Source organism: Dendrobates tinctorius, unplaced genomic scaffold (genome assembly GCF_039654945.1).
Source record: "Dendrobates tinctorius isolate UK_male_01 unplaced genomic scaffold, ASM3965494v1 ptg000204l, whole genome shotgun sequence".
In the NCBI taxonomy this organism is placed as follows: Eukaryota; Metazoa; Chordata; class Amphibia; order Anura; family Dendrobatidae; genus Dendrobates; species Dendrobates tinctorius.
In genome coordinates, this window is record NW_027361871.1 from 2,521,990 (window position 1) to 2,541,825 (window position 19,836).

At 37.8% G+C, this 19,836-nt stretch overlaps 12 non-coding genes across 12 annotated transcripts; 6 read left to right on the forward strand and 6 right to left on the reverse strand.

Moving 5' to 3' along the window:
• Positions 1-619: 619 nt before the first annotated feature.
• TRNAT-AGU (transfer RNA threonine (anticodon AGU)) lies at positions 620-693 on the reverse strand. Its single transcript has one exon. It is a non-coding gene; the product is annotated as a tRNA-Thr (tRNA).
• Positions 694-2,338: 1,645 nt separating this feature from the next.
• Positions 2,339-2,412, reverse strand: TRNAT-AGU (transfer RNA threonine (anticodon AGU)). The gene has a single exon. It is a non-coding gene; the product is annotated as a tRNA-Thr (tRNA).
• A 1,347-nt stretch (positions 2,413-3,759) lies between these two features.
• Positions 3,760-3,833, reverse strand: TRNAT-AGU (transfer RNA threonine (anticodon AGU)). The gene has a single exon. It is a non-coding gene; the product is annotated as a tRNA-Thr (tRNA).
• A 556-nt stretch (positions 3,834-4,389) lies between these two features.
• On the forward strand, positions 4,390-4,471 carry TRNAS-GCU (transfer RNA serine (anticodon GCU)). Its single transcript has one exon. It is a non-coding gene; the product is annotated as a tRNA-Ser (tRNA).
• Positions 4,472-5,530: 1,059 nt separating this feature from the next.
• TRNAT-AGU (transfer RNA threonine (anticodon AGU)) lies at positions 5,531-5,604 on the reverse strand. Its single transcript has one exon. It is a non-coding gene; the product is annotated as a tRNA-Thr (tRNA).
• A 1,347-nt stretch (positions 5,605-6,951) lies between these two features.
• Positions 6,952-7,025, reverse strand: TRNAT-AGU (transfer RNA threonine (anticodon AGU)). Its single transcript has one exon. It is a non-coding gene; the product is annotated as a tRNA-Thr (tRNA).
• A 556-nt stretch (positions 7,026-7,581) lies between these two features.
• On the forward strand, positions 7,582-7,663 carry TRNAS-GCU (transfer RNA serine (anticodon GCU)). Its single transcript has one exon. It is a non-coding gene; the product is annotated as a tRNA-Ser (tRNA).
• A 1,059-nt stretch (positions 7,664-8,722) lies between these two features.
• On the reverse strand, positions 8,723-8,796 carry TRNAT-AGU (transfer RNA threonine (anticodon AGU)). The gene has a single exon. It is a non-coding gene; the product is annotated as a tRNA-Thr (tRNA).
• A 556-nt stretch (positions 8,797-9,352) lies between these two features.
• On the forward strand, positions 9,353-9,434 carry TRNAS-GCU (transfer RNA serine (anticodon GCU)). Its single transcript has one exon. It is a non-coding gene; the product is annotated as a tRNA-Ser (tRNA).
• Positions 9,435-11,123: 1,689 nt separating this feature from the next.
• TRNAS-GCU (transfer RNA serine (anticodon GCU)) lies at positions 11,124-11,205 on the forward strand. The gene has a single exon. It is a non-coding gene; the product is annotated as a tRNA-Ser (tRNA).
• Positions 11,206-12,889: 1,684 nt separating this feature from the next.
• On the forward strand, positions 12,890-12,971 carry TRNAS-GCU (transfer RNA serine (anticodon GCU)). The gene has a single exon. It is a non-coding gene; the product is annotated as a tRNA-Ser (tRNA).
• Positions 12,972-16,715: 3,744 nt separating this feature from the next.
• Positions 16,716-16,797, forward strand: TRNAS-GCU (transfer RNA serine (anticodon GCU)). The gene has a single exon. It is a non-coding gene; the product is annotated as a tRNA-Ser (tRNA).
• Positions 16,798-19,836: the final 3,039 nt, after the last annotated feature.

Genomic DNA, 19,836 nt, shown 5'->3' on the forward strand with positions numbered 1-19,836 from the left:
CTGCTTAGAGAGTTAAACAGCCCTAAACTGAGATAAAGAAGGAAAAGGACTGCTGGCATTCAAATTCAAGATTTTCCATTTACTAAATAGGCTCTTTGACCAACTAAGACAAAGGACAAACAGGTGTGATACATTAGAAAGCCTGCTTAGAGAGTTAAACAGCCCTAAACTGAGATAAAGAAGGAAGAGGACTGCTGGCATTCAAATTCAAGATTTTCTGTTTACTAAACATGCTCTTTGACCAACTATGACAAAGGACAAACAGGTGTGATACATTAGAAAGCCTGCTTAGAGAGTTAAGAAGCCTCAAACTGACATAAAGAAAGAATAGCACTGCTGGCATTCAAATTCAAGATTTTCTGTTAACTAAACAGGCTCTTTGACCAACTAAGCCAAAGGACATAAAGGTGAGATACATTGGATAAACGGATTAGAGATGCATAGAAAGGAGGCATTTCAAAACTAAATCAACTGGTTTTACATTGTCATGCTTGAAGCCATCTTTCTTCCTTTATATCTCTTAGATAGAAGAGATTTTTCATCTCACAATTGCACTATCAGTCGCAAGTGAAACACCTATTTTTAAGATAGAAAGCTTCTTTGTGAGGAGATGAAAACAAGGCACTGCTGAGATTCGAACTCAGGATCTCCTGTTTACTAGACAGGCGCTTTAACCAACTAAGCCACAGCACCAGAAAATAGCATGCATTTGAAATCCAAGGAAGATTGAAGCACCAATCGAACATTCAACTGGTTAGCGCAGCAAAACAATATTGAGCTTGAGTTCCATTCCACGTAGAGCAGAAACATGGAATAAGATTTCAATCTCAGTCATAACACTTAAGAAGCCAAGTAAATTTTGAAGAGCATTCATTTAAAAGACTGACAAATTTACAGAAGCTGTATCGAGGACAAAGGCTTTGAAGTTTTGCAATTGAATGAGCCATCTTTTAGCACAGCTGAAATTTGGGACTTGTTTTGCTTCCAAGTTATGACACAGAATAGACAGATTGAAGAAATGCCATGGCAAAACCAAAAGGAGGAAAAATTATGACTAATTGATATTAAAAACCTCAGCACTGGTTCATTTCTGATAGAGTTTTCCCCAAGCTAACTTCAAACAACAGGCACTGTAGTTGACGAGATAAGTCAAATCTGACAAAAGCCAACATACAATCTTCAGTGAAAAAACACTGACTGGTAAAAACCCTCTCAACATTTTCCCACCTAAACGCACAGGTGCTATGTAGACGAGGTGGCCGAGTGGTTAAGGCGATGGACTGCTAATGCATGGGTTCGAATCCCATCCTCGTCGGATTAATCTGCTTCTTCTTTCGTGTTGAATGGTTTGGTTTTCATTTTTAACCCAAGCGGTGGACACTTCAAGCATGAAAGTTTACAATACTCCTGTGCTGCTATCAAACTTTGCAGAGTCAGATCTGTAAATCCACTGGTTTTAATTTGTAAAGCTTGATGCCATCCTATATTCTGTAAAGAAAATTATATCCTCTAATTCCTTTTAAAGTGTTTCAACAGCAGAGAATTTTTTTTCTCAATTGCATTATATTAGGGCTATGGGAAATTAATATTTGATGACAAGCAAGAGTAAAAGTCCTCTTTTTGGGGTAAAAACCCACAAAATGAGATGAAGAATAGAAAGCACTGCTGACATTCAAAATCAAGATTTTCCTTTTACTAAATAGGCTCTTTGACCAACTAAGCCAAAGGACAAACAGGTGAAAAACATTAAAAAGCCTGCTTAGAGAGTTAAACAGCCCTAAACTGAGATAAAGAAGGAAAAGGACTGCTGGCATTCAAATTCAAGATTTTCCATTTACTAAATAGGCTCTTTGACCAACTAAGACAAAGGACAAACAGGTGTGATACATTAGAAAGCCTGCTTAGAGAGTTAAACAGCCCTAAACTGAGATAAAGAAGGAAGAGGACTGCTGGCATTCAAATTCAAGATTTTCTGTTTACTAAACAGGCTCTTTGACCAACTAAGACAAAGGACAAACAGGTGTGATACATTAGAAAGCCTGCTTAGAGAGTTAAGAAGCCCCAAACTGACATAAAGAAAGAATAGCACTGCTGGCATTCAAATTCAAGATTTTCTGTTTACTAAACAGGCTCTTTGACCAACTAAGCCAAAGGACATAAAGGTGAGATACATTGGATGAACGGATTAGAGATGCATAGAAAGGAGGCATTTCAAAACTAAATCAACTGGTTTTACATTGTCATGCTTGAAGCCATCTTTCTTCCTTTATATCTCTAAGATAGAAGAGATTTTTCATCTCACAATTGCACTGTCAGTCTTTGTGAGGAGATGAAAACAAGGCACTGCTGAGATTCGAACTCAGGATCTCCTGTTTACTAGACAGGCGCTTTAACCAACTAAGCCACAGCACCAGAAGATGGCATGCATTTGAAATCCAAGGAAGATTGAAGCACCAATCGAACATTCAACTGGTTAGCGCAGCAAAACAATATTGAGCTTGAGTTCCATTCCACGTAGAGCAGAAACATGGAATAAGATTTCAATCTCAGTCATAACACTTAAGAAGCCAAGTAAATTTTGAAGAGCATTCATTTAAAAGACTGACAAATTTACAGAAGCTGTATCAAGGACAAAGGCTTTGAAGTTTTGCAATTGAATGAGCCATCTTTTAGCACAGCTGAAATTTGGGACTTGTTTTGCTTCCAAGTTATGACACAGAATAGACAGATTGAAGAAATGCCATGGCAAAACCAAAAGGAGGAAAAATTATGACTAATTGATATTAAAAACCTCAGCACTGGTTCATTTCTGATAGAGTTTTCCCCAAGCTAACTTCAAACAACAGGCACTGTAGTTGACGAGATAAGTCAAATCTGACAAAAGCCAACATACAATCTTCAGTGAAAAAACACTGACTGGTAAAAACCCTCTCAACATCTTCCCACCTAAACGCACAGGTGCTATGTAGACGAGGTGGCCGAGTGGTTAAGGAGATGGACTGCTAATCCATTGTGTTCGAATCCCATCCTCGTCGGATTAATCTGCTTCTTCTTTCGTGTTGAATTGTTTGGTTTTCATTTTTAACCCAAGCGGTGGACACTTCAAGCATGAAAGTTTACAATACTCCTGTGCTGCTATCAAACTTTGCAGAGTCAGATCTGTAAATCCACTGGTTTTAATTTGTAAAGCTTGATGCCATCCTATATTCTGTAAAGAAAATTATATCCTCTAATTCCTTTTAAAGTGTTTCAACAGCAGAGAATTTTTTTTCTCAATTGCATTATATTAGGGCTATGGGAAATTAATATTTGATGACAAGCAAGAGTAAAAGTCCTCTTTTTGGGGTAAAAACCCACAAAATGAGATGAAGAATAGAAAGCACTGCTGACATTCAAAATCAAGATTTTCCTTTTACTAAATAGGCTCTTTGACCAACTAAGCCAAAGGACAAACAGGTGAAAAACATTAAAAAGTCTGCTTAGAGAGTTAAACAGCCCTAAACTGAGATAAAGAAGGAAAAGGACTGCTGGCATTCAAATTCAAGATTTTCCATTTACTAAATAGGCTCTTTGACAAACTAAGACAAAGGACAAACAGGTGTGATACATTAGAAAGCCTGCTTAGAGAGTTAAACAGCCCTAAACTGAGATAAAGAAGGAAGAGGACTGCTGGCATTCAAATTCAAGATTTGCACTATCAGTCGCAAGTGAAACACCTATTTTTAAGATAGGAAGCTTCTTTGTGAGGAGATGAAAACAAGGCACTGCTGAGATTCGAACTCAGGATCTCCTGTTTACTAGACAGGCGCTTTAACCAACTAAGCCACAGCACCAGAAAATGGCATGCATTTGAAATCCAAGGAAGATTGAAGCACCAATCGAACATTCAACTGGTTAGCGCAGCAAAACAATATTGAGCTTGAGTTCCATTCCACGTAGAGCAGAAACATGGAATAAGGTTTCAATCTCAGTCATAACACTTAAGAAGCCAAGTAAATTTTGAAGAGCATTCATTTAAAAGACTGACAAATTTACAGAAGCTGTATCGAGGACAAAGGCTTTGAAGTTTTGCAATTGAATGAGCCATCTTTTAGCACAGCTGAAATTTGGGACTTGTTTTGCTTCCAAGTTATGACACAGAATAGACAGATTGAAGAAATGCCATGGCAAAACCAAAAGGAGGAAAAATTATGACTAATTGATATTAAAAACCTCAGCACTGGTTCATTTCTGATAGAGTTTTCCCCAAGCTAACTTCAAACAACAGGCACTGTAGTTGACGAGATAAGTCAAATCTGACAAAAGCCAACATACAATCTTCAGTGAAAAAACACTGACTGGTAAAAACCCTCTCAACATTTTCCCACCTAAACGCACAGGTGCTATGTAGACGAGGTGGCCGAGTGGTTAAGGCGATGGACTGCTAATCCATTGTGCTCTGCATGCATGGGTTCGAATCCCATCCTCGTCGGATTAATCTGCTTCTTCTTTCGTGTTGAATGGTTTGGTTTTCATTTTTAACCCAAGCGGTGGACACTTCAAGCATGAAAGTTTACAATACTCCTGTGCTGCTATCAAACTTTGCAGAGTCAGATATGTAAATCCACTGGTTTTAATTTGTAAAGCTTGATGCCATCCTATATTCTGTAAAGAAAATTATATCCTCTAATTCCTTTTAAAGTGTTTCAACAGCAGAGAATTTTTTTTCTCAATTGCATTATATTAGGGCTATGGGAAATTAATATTTGATGACAAGCAAGAGTAAAAGTCCTCTTTTTGGGGTAAAAACCCACAAAATGAGATGAAGAATAGAAAGCACTGCTGACATTCAAAATCAAGATTTTCCTTTTACTAAATAGGCTCTTTGACCAACTAAGCCAAAGGACAAACAGGTGAAAAACATTAAAAAGCCTGCTTAGAGAGTTAAACAGCCCTAAACTGAGATAAAGAAGGAAAAGGACTGCTGGCATTCAAATTCAAGATTTTCCATTTACTAAATAGGCTCTTTGACCAACTAAGACAAAGGACAAACAGGTGTGATACATTAGAAAGCCTGCTTAGAGAGTTAAACAGCCCTAAACTGAGATAAAGAAGGAAGAGGACTGCTGGCATTCAAATTCAAGATTTTCTGTTTACTAAACAGGCTCTTTGACCAACTAAGACAAAGGACAAACAGGTGTGATACATTAGAAAGCCTGCTTAGAGAGTTAAGAAGCCCCAAACTGACATAAAGAAAGAATAGCACTGCTGGCATTCAAATTCAAGATTTTCTGTTTACTAAACAGGCTCTTTGACCAACTAAGCCAAAGGACATAAAGGTGAGATACATTGGATAAACGGATTAGAGATGCATAGAAAGGAGGCATTTCAAAACAAAATCAACTGGTTTTACATTGTCATGCTTGAAGCCATCTTTCTTCCTTTATATCTCTTAGATAGAAGAGATTTTTCATCCCACAATTGCACTATCAGTCGCAAGTGAAACACCTATTTTTAAGATAGGAAGCTTCTTTGTGAGGAGATGAAAACAAGGCACTGCTGAGATTCGAACTCAGGATCTCCTGTTTACTAGACAGGCGCTTTAACCAACTAAGCCACAGCACCAGAAAATGGCATGCATTTGAAATCCAAGGAAGATTGAAGCACCAATCGAACATTCAACTGGTTAGCGCAGCAAAACAATATTGAGCTTGAGTTCCATTCCACGTAGAGCAGAAACATGGAATAAGATTTCAATCTCAGTCATAACACTTAAGAAGCCAAGTAAATTTTGAAGAGCATTCATTTAAAAGACTGACAAATTTACAGAAGCTGTATCGAGGACAAAGGCTTTGAAGTTTTGCAATTGAATGAGCCATCTTTTAGCACAGCTGAAATTTGGGACTTGTTTTGCTTCCAAGTTATGACACAGAATAGACAGATTGAAGAAATGCCATGGCAAAACCAAAAGGAGGAAAAATTATGACTAATTGATATTAAAAACCTCAGCACTGGTTCATTTCTGATAGAGTTTTCCCCAAGCTAACTTCAAACAACAGGCACTGTAGTTGACGAGATAAGTCAAATCTGACAAAAGCCAACATACAATCTTCAGTGAAAAAACACTGACTGGTAAAAACCCTCTCAACATTTTCCCACCTAAACGCACAGGTGCTATGTAGACGAGGTGGCCGAGTGGTTAAGGAGATGGACTGCTAATCCATTGTGTTCGAATCCCATCCTCGTCGGATTAATCTGCTTCTTCTTTCGTGTTGAATTGTTTGGTTTTCATTTTTAACCCAAGCGGTGGACACTTCAAGCATGAAAGTTTACAATACTCCTGTGCTGCTATCAAACTTTGCAGAGTCAGATCTGTAAATCCACTGGTTTTAATTTGTAAAGCTTGATGCCATCCTATATTCTGTAAAGAAAATTATATCCTCTAATTCCTTTTAAAGTGTTTCAACAGCAGAGAATTTTTTTTCTCAATTGCATTATATTAGGGCTATGGGAAATTAATATTTGATGACAAGCAAGAGTAAAAGTCCTCTTTTTGGGGTAAAAACCCACAAAATGAGATGAAGAATAGAAAGCACTGCTGACATTCAAAATCAAGATTTTCCTTTTACTAAATAGGCTCTTTGACCAACTAAGCCAAAGGACAAACAGGTGAAAAACATTAAAAAGTCTGCTTAGAGAGTTAAACAGCCCTAAACTGAGATAAAGAAGGAAAAGGACTGCTGGCATTCAAATTCAAGATTTTCCATTTACTAAATAGGCTCTTTGACAAACTAAGACAAAGGACAAACAGGTGTGATACATTAGAAAGCCTGCTTAGAGAGTTAAACAGCCCTAAACTGAGATAAAGAAGGAAGAGGACTGCTGGCATTCAAATTCAAGATTTGCACTATCAGTCGCAAGTGAAACACCTATTTTTAAGATAGGAAGCTTCTTTGTGAGGAGATGAAAACAAGGCACTGCTGAGATTCGAACTCAGGATCTCCTGTTTACTAGACAGGCGCTTTAACCAACTAAGCCACAGCACCAGAAAATGGCATGCATTTGAAATCCAAGGAAGATTGAAGCACCAATCGAACATTCAACTGGTTAGCGCAGCAAAACAATATTGAGCTTGAGTTCCATTCCACGTAGAGCAGAAACATGGAATAAGGTTTCAATCTCAGTCATAACACTTAAGAAGCCAAGTAAATTTTGAAGAGCATTCATTTAAAAGACTGACAAATTTACAGAAGCTGTATCGAGGACAAAGGCTTTGAAGTTTTGCAATTGAATGAGCCATCTTTTAGCACAGCTGAAATTTGGGACTTGTTTTGCTTCCAAGTTATGACACAGAATAGACAGATTGAAGAAATGCCATGGCAAAACCAAAAGGAGGAAAAATTATGACTAATTGATATTAAAAACCTCAGCACTGGTTCATTTCTGATAGAGTTTTCCCCAAGCTAACTTCAAACAACAGGCACTGTAGTTGACGAGATAAGTCAAATCTGACAAAAGCCAACATACAATCTTCAGTGAAAAAACACTGACTGGTAAAAACCCTCTCAACATTTTCCCACCTAAACGCACAGGTGCTATGTAGACGAGGTGGCCGAGTGGTTAAGGCGATGGACTGCTAATCCATTGTGCTCTGCATGCATGGGTTCGAATCCCATCCTCGTCGGATTAATCTGCTTCTTCTTTCGTGTTGAATGGTTTGGTTTTCATTTTTAACCCAAGCGGTGGACACTTCAAGCATGAAAGTTTACAATACTCCTGTGCTGCTATCAAACTTTGCAGAGTCAGATATGTAAATCCACTGGTTTTAATTTGTAAAGCTTGATGCCATCCTATATTCTGTAAAGAAAATTATATCCTCTAATTCCTTTTAAAGTGTTTCAACAGCAGAGAATTTTTTTTCTCAATTGCATTATATTAGGGCTATGGGAAATTAATATTTGATGACAAGCAAGAGTAAAAGTCCTCTTTTTGGGGTAAAAACCCACAAAATGAGATGAAGAATAGAAAGCACTGCTGACATTCAAAATCAAGATTTTCCTTTTACTAAATAGGCTCTTTGACCAACTAAGCCAAAGGACAAACAGGTGAAAAACATTAAAAAGCCTGCTTAGAGAGTTAAACAGCCCTAAACTGAGATAAAGAAGGAAAAGGACTGCTGGCATTCAAATTCAAGATTTTCCATTTACTAAATAGGCTCTTTGACCAACTAAGACAAAGGACAAACAGGTGTGATACATTAGAAAGCCTGCTTAGAGAGTTAAACAGCCCTAAACTGAGATAAAGAAGGAAGAGGACTGCTGGCATTCAAATTCAAGATTTTCTGTTTACTAAACAGGCTCTTTGACCAACTAAGACAAAGGACAAACAGGTGTGATACATTAGAAAGCCTGCTTAGAGAGTTAAGAAGCCCCAAACTGACATAAAGAAAGAATAGCACTGCTGGCATTCAAATTCAAGATTTTCTGTTTACTAAACAGGCTCTTTGACCAACTAAGCCAAAGGACATAAAGGTGAGATACATTGGATAAACGGATTAGAGATGCATAGAAAGGAGGCATTTCAAAACAAAATCAACTGGTTTTACATTGTCATGCTTGAAGCCATCTTTCTTCCTTTATATCTCTTAGATAGAAGAGATTTTTCATCCCACAATTGCACTATCAGTCGCAAGTGAAACACCTATTTTTAAGATAGGAAGCTTCTTTGTGAGGAGATGAAAACAAGGCACTGCTGAGATTCGAACTCAGGATCTCCTGTTTACTAGACAGGCGCTTTAACCAACTAAGCCACAGCACCAGAAAATGGCATGCATTTGAAATCCAAGGAAGATTGAAGCACCAATCGAACATTCAACTGGTTAGCGCAGCAAAACAATATTGAGCTTGAGTTCCATTCCACGTAGAGCAGAAACATGGAATAAGATTTCAATCTCAGTCATAACACTTAAGAAGCCAAGTAAATTTTGAAGAGCATTCATTTAAAAGACTGACAAATTTACAGAAGCTGTATCGAGGACAAAGGCTTTGAAGTTTTGCAATTGAATGAGCCATCTTTTAGCACAGCTGAAATTTGGGACTTGTTTTGCTTCCAAGTTATGACACAGAATAGACAGATTGAAGAAATGCCATGGCAAAACCAAAAGGAGGAAAAATTATGACTAATTGATATTAAAAACCTCAGCACTGGTTCATTTCTGATAGAGTTTTCCCCAAGCTAACTTCAAACAACAGGCACTGTAGTTGACGAGATAAGTCAAATCTGACAAAAGCCAACATACAATCTTCAGTGAAAAAACACTGACTGGTAAAAACCCTCTCAACATTTTCCCACCTAAACGCACAGGTGCTATGTAGACGAGGTGGCCGAGTGGTTAAGGCGATGGACTGCTAATCCATTGTGCTCTGCATGCATGGGTTCGAATCCCATCCTCGTCGGATTAATCTGCTTCTTCTTTCGTGTTGAATGGTTTGGTTTTCATTTTTAACCCAAGCGGTGGACACTTCAAGCATGAAAGTTTACAATACTCCTGTGCTGCTATCAAACTTTGCAGAGTCAGATATGTAAATCCACTGGTTTTAATTTGTAAAGCTTGATGCCATCCTATATTCTGTAAAGAAAATTATATCCTCTAATTCCTTTTAAAGTGTTTCAACAGCAGAGAATTTTTTTTCTCAATTGCATTATATTAGGGCTATGGGAAATTAATATTTGATGACAAGCAAGAGTAAAAGTCCTCTTTTTGGGGTAAAAACCCACAAAATGAGATGAAGAATAGAAAGCACTGCTGACATTCAAAATCAAGATTTTCCTTTTACTAAATAGGCTCTTTGACCAACTAAGCCAAAGGACAAACAGGTGAAAAACATTAAAAAGCCTGCTTAGAGAGTTAAACAGCCCTAAACTGAGATAAAGAAGGAAAAGGACTGCTGGCATTCAAATTCAAGATTTTCCATTTACTAAATAGGCTCTTTGACCAACTAAGACAAAGGACAAACAGGTGTGATACATTAGAAAGCCTGCTTAGAGAGTTAAACAGCCCTAAACTGAGATAAAGAAGGAAGAGGACTGCTGGCATTCAAATTCAAGATTTTCTGTTTACTAAACAGGCTCTTTGACCAACTAAGACAAAGGACAAACAGGTGTGATACATTAGAAAGCCTGCTTAGAGAGTTAAGAAGCCCCAAACTGACATAAAGAAAGAATAGCACTGCTGGCATTCAAATTCAAGATTTTCTGTTTACTAAACAGGCTCTTTGACCAACTAAGCCAAAGGACATAAAGGTGAGAGACATTGGATAAACGGATTAGAGATGCATAGAAAGGAGGCATTTCAAAACAAAAGAAACTGGTTTTACATTGTCATGCTTGAAGCCATCTTTCTTGCTTTATATCTCATAGATAGAAGAGATTTTTAATTTCACAATTGCACTATCAGTCGCAAGTGAAACACCTATTTTTAAGATAGGAAGCTTGTTTGTGAGGAGATGAAAACAAGGCACTGCTGAGATTCAAACTCAGGATCTCCTGTTTACTAGACAGGCGCTTTAACCAACTAAGCCACAGCACCTGAAGATGGCATGCATTTGAAATCCAAGGAAGATTGAAGCACCAATCGAACATTCAACTGGTTAGCGCAGCAAAACAATATTGAGCTTGAGTTCCATTCCACGTAGAGCAGAAACATGGAATAAGATTTCAATCTCAGTCATAACACTTAAGAAGCCAAGTAAATTTTGAAGAGCATTCATTTAAAAGACTGACAAATTTACAGAAGCTGTATCGAGGACAAAGGCTTTGAAGTTTTGCAATTGAATGAGCCATCTTTTAGCACAGCTGAAATTTGGGACTTGTTTTGCTTCCAAGTTATGACACAGAATAGACAGACTGAAGAAATGCCATGGCAAAACCAAAAGGAGGAAAAATTATGACTAATTGATATTAAAAACCTCAGCACTGGTTCATTTCTGATAGAGTTTTCCCCAAGCTAACTTCAAACAACAGGCACTGTAGTTGACGAGATAAGGCAACTCTGACAAAAGCCAACATACAATCTTCAGTGAAAAAACACTGACTGGTAAAAACCCTCTCAACATCTTCCCACCTAAACGCACAGGTGCTATGTAGACGAGGTGGCCGAGTGGTTAAGGCAATGGACTGCTAATCCATTGTGCTCTGCATGCATGGGTTCGAATCCCATCCTCGTCGGATTAATCTGTTTCTTCTTTCGTGTTGAATGGTTTGGTTTTCATTTTTAACCCAAGCGGTGGACACTTCAAGCATGAAAGTTTACAATACGCCTGTGCTGCTATCAAACTTTGCAGAGTCAGATCTGTAAATCCACTTGTTTTAATTTGTAAAGGTTGATGCCATCCTATATTCTGTAAAGAAAATTATATCCTCTAATTCCTTTTAAAGTGTTTCAACAGCAGAGAATTTTTTTTCTCAATTGCACTATATTAGGGCTGTGGGAAATTAATATTTGATGACAAACAAGAGTAAAAGTCCTCTTTTTGGGGTAAAAACCCACAAAATGAGATGAAGAATAGAAAGCACTGCTGACATTCAAAATCAAGATTTTCCATTTACTAAATAGGCTCTTTGACAAACTAAGCCAAAGGACAAACAGGTGTGATACATTAGAAAGCCTGCTTAGAGAGTTAAACAGCCCTAAAATGAGATAAAGAAGGAAGAGGACTGCTGGCATTCAAATTCAAAATTTTCTGTTTACTAAACAGGCTCTTTGACCAACTAAGACAAAGGACAAACAGGTGTGATACATTAGAAAGCCTGCTTAGAGAGTTAAGAAGCCCCAAACTGACATAAAGAAAGAATAGCACTGCTGGCATTCAAATTCAAGATTTTCTGTTTACTAAACAGGCTCTTTGACCAACTAAGACAAAGTACAAACAGGTGTGATACATTAGAAAGCCTGCATAGAGAGTTAAGAAGCCCCAAACTGACATAAAGAAAGAATAGCACTGCTGGCATTCAAATTCAAGATTTTCTGTTTACTAAACAGGCTCTTTGACCAACTAAGCCAAAGGACATAAAGGTGAGAGACATTGGATAAACGGATTAGAGATGCATAGAAAGGAGGCATTTCAAAACAAAAGCAACAGGTTTTACATTGTCATGCTTGAAGCCATCTTTCTTCCTTTATATCTCATAGATAGAAGAGATTTTTAATCTCACAATTGCACTATCAGTCGCAAGTGAAACACCTATTTTTAAGATAGGAAGCTTCTTTGTGAGGAGATGAAAACAAGGCACTGCTGAGATTCAAACTCAGGATCTCCTGTTTACTAGAGATCCTAAGAACTAAGCCACAGCACCTGAAGATGGCATGCATTTGAAATCCAAGGAAGATTGAAGCACCAATCGAACATTCAACTGGTTAGCGCAGCAAAACAATATTGAGCTTGAGTTCCATTCCACGTAGAGCAGAAACATGGAATAAGATTTCAATCTCAGTCATAACACTTAAGAAGCCAAGTAAATTTTGAAGAGCATTCATTTAAAAGACTGACAAATTTACAGAAGCTGTATCGAGGACAAAGGCTTTGAAGTTTTGCAATTGAATGAGCCATCTTTTAGCACAGCTGAAATTTGGGACTTGTTTTGCTTCCAAGTTATGACACAGAATAGACAGACTGAAGAAATGCCATGGCAAAACCAAAAGGAGGAAAAATTATGACTAATTGATATTAAAAACCTCAGCACTGGTTCATTTCTGATAGAGTTTTCCCCAAGCTAACTTCAAACAACAGGCACTGTAGTTGACGAGATAAGGCAACTCTGACAAAAGCCAACATACAATCTTCAGTGAAAAAACACTGACTGGTAAAAACCCTCTCAACATCTTCCCACCTAAACTCACAGGTGCTATGTAGACGAGGTGGCCGAGTGGTTAAGGCGATGGACTGCTAATCCATTGTGCTCTGCATGCATGGGTTCGAATCCCATCCTCGTCGGATTAATCTGCTTCTTCTTTCATGTTGAATGGTTTGGTTTTCATTTTTAACCCACGCGGTGGACACTTCAAGCATGAAAGTTTACAATACGCCTGTGCTGCTATCAAACTTTGCAGAGTCAGATCTGTAAATCCACTTGTTTTAATTTGTAAAGCTTGATGCCATCCTATATTCTGTAAAGAAAATTATATCCTCTAATTCCTTTTAAAGTGTTTCAACAGCAGAGAATTTTTTTTCTCAATTGCACTATATTAGGGCTGTGGGAAATTAATATTTGATGACAAACAAGAGTAAAAGTCCTCTTTTTGGGGTAAAAACCCACAAAATGAGATGAAGACTAGAAAGCACTGCTGACATTCAAAATCAAGATTTTCCATTTACTAAATAGGCTCTTTGACCAACTAAGCCAAAGGACAAACAGGTGTGATACATTAGAAAGCCTGCTTAGAGAGTTAAACAGCCCTAAACTGAGATAAAGAAGGAAGAGGACTGCTGGCATTCAAATTCAAGATTTTCTGTTTACTAAATAGGCTCTTTGACCAACTAAGCCAAAGGACAAACAGGTGTGATACATTAGAAAGCCTGCTTAGAGAGTTAAACAGCCCTAAAATGAGATAAAGAAGGAAAAGGACTGCTGGCATTCAAATTCAAAATTTTCTGTTTACTAAACAGGCTCTTTGACCAACTAAGACAAAGGACAAACAGGTGTGATACATTAGAAAGCCTGCTTAGAGAGTTAAGAAGCCCCAAACTGACATAAAGAAAGAATAGCACTGCTGGCATTCAAATTCAAGATTTTCTGTTTACTAAACAGGCTCTTTGACCAACTAAGACAAAGCACAATCAGGTGTGATACATTAGAAAGCCTGCATAGAGAGTTAAGAAGCCCCAAACTGACATAAAGAAAGAATAGCACTGCTGGCATTCAAATTCAAGATTTTCTGTTTACTAAACAGGCTCTTTGACCAACTAAGACAAAGGACAAACAGGTGTGATACATTGGAAAGCCTGCTTAGAGAGTTAAGAAGCCCCAAACTGACATAAAGAAAGAATAGCACTGCTGGCATTCAAATTCAAGATTTTCTGTTTACTAAACAGGCTCTTTGACCAACTAAGCCAAAGGACATAAAGGTGAGAGACATTGGATAAACGGATTAGAGATGCATAGAAAGGAGGCATTTCAAAACAAAAGCAACTGGTTTTACATTGTCATGCTTGAAGCCATGTTTCTTCCTTTATATCTCATAGATAGAAGAGATTTTTAATCTCACAATTGCACTATCTGTCGCAAGTGAAACACCTATTTTTAAGATAGGAAGCTTCTTTGTGAGGAGATGAAAACAAGGCACTGCTGAGATTCAAACTCAGGATCTCCTGTTTACTAGACAGGCGCTTTAACCAACTAAGCCACAGCACCAGAAGATGGCATGCATTTGAAATTCAAGGAAGATGGAAGCACCACTCGAACATTCAACTGGTTAGCGCAGCAAAACAATATTGAGCTTGAGTTCCATTCCACGTAGAGCAGAAACATGGAATAAGATTTCAATCTCAGTCATAACACTTAAGAAGCCAAGTAAATTTTGAAGAGCATTCATTTAAAAGACTGACAAATTTACAGAAGCTGTATCGAGGACAAAGGCTTTGAAGTTTTGCAATTGAGTGAGCCATCTTTTAGCACAGCTGAAATTTGGGACTTGTTTTGCTTCCAAGTTATGACACAGAATAGACAGACTGAAGAAATGCCATGGCAAAACCAAAAGGAGGAAAAATTATGACTAATTGATATTAAAAACCTCAGCACTGGTTCATTTCTGATAGAGTTTTCCCCAAGCTAACTTCAAACAACAGGCACTGTAGTTGACGAGATAAGGCAACTCTGACAAAAGCCAACATACAATCTTCAGTGAAAAAACACTGACTGGTAAAAACCCTCTCAACATCTTCCCACCTAAACGCAGAGGTGCTATGTAGACGAGGTGGCCGAGTGGTTAAGGCGATGGACTGCTAGTCCATTGTGCTCTGCATGCATGGGTTCGAATCCCATCCTCGTCGGATTAATCTGCTTCTTCTTTCGTGTTGAATGGTTTGGTTTTCATTTTTAACCCAAGCGGTGGACACTTCAAGCATGAAAGTTTACAATACGCCTGTGCTGCTATCAAACTTTGCAGAGTCAGATCTGTAAATCCACTTGTTTTAATTTGTAAAGGTTGATGCCATCCTATATTCTGTAAAGAAAATTATATCCTCTAATTCCTTTTAAAGTGTTTCAACAGCAGAGAATTTTTTTTCTCAATTGCACTATATTAGGGCTGTGGGAAATTAATATTTGATGACAAACAAGAGTAAAAGTCCTCTTTTTGGGGTAAAAACCCACAAAATGAGATGAAGAATAGAAAGCACTGCTGACATTCAAAATCAAGATTTTCCATTTACTAAATAGGCTCTTTGACAAACTAAGCCAAAGGAAAAACAGGTGTGATACATTAGAAAGCCTGCTTAGAGAGTTAAACAGCCCTAAAATGAGATAAAGAAGGAAGAGGACTGCTGGCATTCAAATTCAAAATTTTCTGTTTACTAAACAGGCTCTTTGACCAACTAAGACAAAGGACAAACAGGTGTGATACATTAGAAAGCCTGCTTAGAGAGTTAAGAAGCCCCAAACTGACATAAAGAAAGAATAGCACTGCTGGCATTCAAATTCAAGATTTTCTGTTTACTAAACAGGCTCTTTGACCAACTAAGACAAAGTACAAACAGGTGTGATACATTAGAAAGCCTGCATAGAGAGTTAAGAAGCCCCAAACTGACATAAAGAAAGAATAGCACTGCTGGCATTCAAATTCAAGATTTTCTGTTTACTAAACAGGCTCTTTGACCAACTAAGCCAAAGGACATAAAGGTGATCGACATTGGATAAACGGATTAGAGATGCATAGAAAGGAGGCATTTCAAAACAAAAGCAACCGGTTTTACATTGTCATGCTTGAAGCCATCTTTCTTCCTTTATATCTCATAGATAGAAGAGATTTTTAATCTCACAATTGCACTATCAGTCACAAGTGAAACACCTATTTTTAAGATAGGAAGCTTCTTTGTGAGGAGATGAAAACAAGGCACTGCTGAGATTCAAACTCAGGATCTCCTGTTTACTAGACAGGCGCTTTAACCAACTAAGCCACAGCACCTGAAGATGGCATGCATTTGAAATCCAAGGAAGATTGAAGCACCAAACGAACATTCAACTGGTTAGCGCAGCAAAACAATATTGAGCTTGAGTTCCATTCCACGTAGAGCAGAAACATGGAATAAGATTTCAATCTCAGTCATAACACTTAAGAAGCCAAGTAAATTTTGAAGAGCATTCATTTAAAAGACTGACAAATTTACAGAAGCTGTATCGAGGACAAAGGCTTTGAAGTTTTGCAATTGAGTGAGCCATCTTTTAGCACAGCTGAAATTTGGGACTTGTTTTGCTTCCAAGTTATGACACAGAATAGACAGACTGAAGAAATGCCATGGCAAAACCAAAAGGAGGAAAAATTATGACTAATTGATATTAAAAACCTCAGCACTGGTTCATTTCTGATAGAGTTTTCCCCAAGCTAACTTCAAACAACAGGCACTGTAGTTGACGAGATAAGGCAACTCTGACAAAAGCCAACATACAATCTTCAGTGAAAAAACACTGACTGGTAAAAACCCTCTCAACATCTTCCCACCTAAACGCAGAGGTGCTATGTAGACGAGGTGGCCGAGTGGTTAAGGCGATGGACTGCTAATCCATTGTGCTCTGCATGCATGGGTTCGAATCCCATCCTCGTCGGATTAATCTGCTTCTTCTTTCGTGTTGAATGGTTTGGTTTTCATTTTTAACCCAAGCGGTGGACACTTCAAGCATGAAAGTTTACAATACGCCTGTGCTGCTATCAAACTTTGCAGAGTCAGATCTGTAAATCCACTTGTTTTAATTTGTAAAGGTTGATGCCATCCTATATTCTGTAAAGAAAATTATATCCTCTAATTCCTTTTAAAGTGTTTCAACAGCAGAGAATTTTTTTCTCAATTGCACTATATTAGGGCTGTGGGAAATTAATATTTGATGACAAACAAGAGTAAAAGTCCTCTTTTTGGGGTAAAAACCCACAAAATGAGATGAAGAATAGAAAGCACTGCTGACATTCAAAATCAAGATTTTCCATTTACTAAATAGGCTCTTTGACAAACTAAGCCAAAGGAAAAACAGGTGTGATACATTAGAAAGCCTGCTTAGAGAGTTAAACAGCCCTAAAATGAGATAAAGAAGGAAGAGGACTGCTGGCATTCAAATTCAAAATTTTCTGTTTACTAAACAGGCTCTTTGACCAACTAAGACAAAGGACAAACAGGTGTGATACATTAGAAAGCCTGCTTAGAGAGTTAAGAAGCCCCAAACTGACATAAAGAAAGAATAGCACTGCTGGCATTCAAATTCAAGATTTTCTGTTTACTAAACAGGCTCTTTGACCAACTAAGACAAAGTACAAACAGGTGTGATACATTAGAAAGCCTGCATAGAGAGTTAAGAAGCCCCAAACTGACATAAAGAAAGAATAGCACTGCTGGCATTCAAATTCAAGATTTTCTGTTTACTAAACAGGCTCTTTGACCAACTAAGCCAAAGGACATAAAGGTGATCGACATTGGATAAACGGATTAGAGATGCATAGAAAGGAGGCATTTCAAAACAAAAGCAACTGGTTTTACATTGTCATGCTTGAAGCCATCTTTCTTCCTTTATATCTCATAGATAGAAGAGATTTTTAATCTCACAATTGCACTATCTGTCGCAAGTGAAACACATATTTTTAAGATAGGAAGCTTCTTTGTGAGGAGATGAAAACAAGGCACTGCTGAGATTCAAACTTAGGATCTCCTGTTTACTAGACAGGCGCTTTAACCAACTAAGCCACAGAACCTGAAGATGGCATGCATTTGAAATCCAAGGAAGATTGAAGCACCAATCGAACATTCAACTGGTTAGCGCAGCAAAACAATATTGAGCTTGAGTTCCATTCCACGTAGAGCAGAAACATGGAATAAGATTTCAATCTCAGTCATAACACTTAAGAAGCCAAGTAAATTTTGAAGAGCATTCATTTAAAAGACTGACAAATTTACAGAAGCTGTATCGAGGACAAAGGCTTTGAAGTTTTGCAATTGAATGAGCCATCTTTTAGCACAGCTGAAATTTGGGACTTGTTTTGCTTCCAAGTTATGACACAGAATAGACAGATTGAAGAAATGCCATGGCAAAACCAAAAGGAGGAAAAATTATGACTAATTGATATTAAAAACCTCAGCACTGGTTCATTTCTGATAGAGTTTTCCCCAAGCTAACTTCAAACAACAGGCACTGTAGTTGACGAGATAAGGCAACTCTGACAAAAGCCAACATACAATCTTCAGTGAAAAAACACTGACTGGTAAAAACCCTCTCAACATCTTCCCACCTAAACGCACAGGTGCTATGTAGACGAGGTGGCCGAGTGGTTAAGGCGATTGACTGCTAATCCATTGTGCTCTGAATGCATGGGTTCGAATCCCATCCTCGTCGGATTAATCTGCGTCTTCTTTCGTGTTGAATGGTTTGGTTTTCATTTTTAACCCAAGCGGTGGACACTTCAAGCATGAAAGTTTACAATACTCCTGTGCTGCTATCAAACTTTGCAGAGTCAGATCTGTAAATCCACTGGTTTTAATTTGTAAAGGTTGATGCCATCCTATATTCTGTAAAGAAAATTATATCCTCTAATTCCTTTTAAAGTGTTTCAACAGCAGAGAATTTTTTTTCTCAATTGCACTATATTAGGGCTGTGGGAAATTAATATTTGATGACAAACAAGAGTAAAAGTCCTCTTTTTGGGGTAAAAACCCACAAAATGAGATGAAGAATAGAAAGCACTGCTGACATTCAAAATCAAGATTTTCCATTTACTAAATAGGCTCTTTGACCAACTAAGCCAAAGGACAAACAGGTGTGATACATTAGAAATCCTGCTTAGAGAGTTAAACAGCCCTAAAATGAGATAAAGAAGGAAGAGGACTGCTGGCATTCAAATTCAAAATTTTCTGTTTACTAAACAGGCTCTTTGACCAACTAAGACAAAGGACAAACAGGTGTGATACATTAGAAAGCCTGCTTAGAGAGTTAAGAAGCCCCAAACTGACATAAAGAAAGAATAGCACTGCTGGCATTCAAATTCAAGATTTTCTGTTTACTAAACAGGCTCTTTGACCAACTAAGCCAAAGGACAAACAGGTGTGATACATTAGAAAGCCTGCTTAGAGAGTTAAACAGCCCTAAAATGAGATAAAGAAGGAAGAGGACTGCTGGCATTCAAATTCAAAATTTTCTGTTTACTAAACAGGCTCTTTGACCAACTAAGACAAAGGACAAACAGGTGTGATACATTAGAAAGCCTGCTTAGAGAGTTAAGAAGCCCCAAACTGACATAAAGAAAGAATAGCACTGCTGGCATTCAAATTCAAGATTTTCTGTTTACTAAACAGGCTCTTTGACCAACTAAGACAAAGTACAAACAGGTGTGATACATTAGAAAGCCTGCATAGAGAGTTAAGAAGCCCCAAACTGACATAAAGAAAGAATAGCACTGCTGGCATTCAAATTCAAGATTTTCTGTTTACTAAACAGGCTCTTTGACCAACTAAGCCAAAGGACATAAAGGTGAGAGACATTGGATAAACGGATTAGAGATGCATAGAAAGGAGGCATTTCAAAACAAAAGCAACTGGTTTTACATTGTCATGCTTGAAGCCATCTTACTTCCTTTATATCTCATAGATAGAAGAGATTTTTAATCTC